We start from the raw sequence: 1,157 nt of genomic DNA, 5'->3' as shown, positions 1-1,157 counted from the left end.
ACATGTTGCCATTCTTAGTGTTACACATACTTTACAGCTGAGCTTCACCAGGAGCACGTAATTATGGCTTTACTTTGCACTCACGAGAGTAGTTTGAACTATCACTGAACAGGCTGTTCTATGGGGACAGGAATCCTTCTCGGTGCTTCTAAATCAATGAATAAGAACAAGTTTTATGCAGCCTACATTTAAGCTTGGTTTGCTCCAATAGATGGATATTGAACATCACTACTCTGATGTGTGAACACACTGTACCATCTTTAATTTTATAGGAAACATGTGGAATTAACAACTTGGACACCTTATGTGGCACAGCTGTTATGCTTTGGGGGAAAGGAGATTGCTAGTAAGTTCTTCAGGAAGAAATACCTTCAAAATGGAAAACAGGTGACATCAATTAACTTCTGGCTTTTCTGTAATTTTGTATGCTGGACTATAATCGTAAAGTAGCAAACATTTTCAGGTACTGCAACACATCACTCCGTCAAAAAATATTACTCCACAATGATAATACAAACTATGAAAGCAGTCAGAATGATTTTATTGAAATTTTTTAGTACAATGTTAGAGGATCTTAAAATCTTATATTTTAAACCAATACAAGCACTGCAAATGACATATTCCTGAATCTAGTTGATGTAGTATCTAAAAAGAAAAGCGATCATATGAATATCTATAAGTTGACTAATGTAATTTAAGTTGGAGGCTAAACAACTTTGGTATATTCATATTTCTCTGGCTCCTGTTTTTGGCCAGATAAATGCCAAGTCCACCCCCATTCAGTAGAATTGGACAGGGCCAATGTATTTGGTGGTCTCACTTAAGTTTCCACACCAGGAGCAGCAAGAAATGTACAACTTCTGGGATTAAGTTGCTCCAAGACAGTCTTCATCACCTTTGTGAACTGGAAACACCAAATAGTCAAGGTCTGAATTTCCATTGTGTGTGGCTAAGTCCAGTCTCATTGGTTCATAAAAGTATTCGGAAGGACTTTAAAATACAAAGGTGGGGCTAAATAACGATAGAAACCATCAGTTCTTAATTCAGAGAATGACAATGCAGTTTCCTATATCCTTTTTAAAAATCTGAGATCATTATTTTAAAACTAGCTCTATACATTCTTAGGCTTTAAATTTAATGTTAGCTGAAATGATTAC

Source organism: Rhinopithecus bieti, unplaced genomic scaffold, assembly GCF_001698545.2.
Source record: "Rhinopithecus bieti isolate Rb0 unplaced genomic scaffold, ASM169854v2 scaffold_14688, whole genome shotgun sequence".
NCBI lineage: Eukaryota > Metazoa > Chordata > Mammalia > Primates > Cercopithecidae > Rhinopithecus > Rhinopithecus bieti.
The sequence above is the reverse complement of the archived record's forward strand: the minus strand, read 5'-3'. Positions refer to the sequence as shown.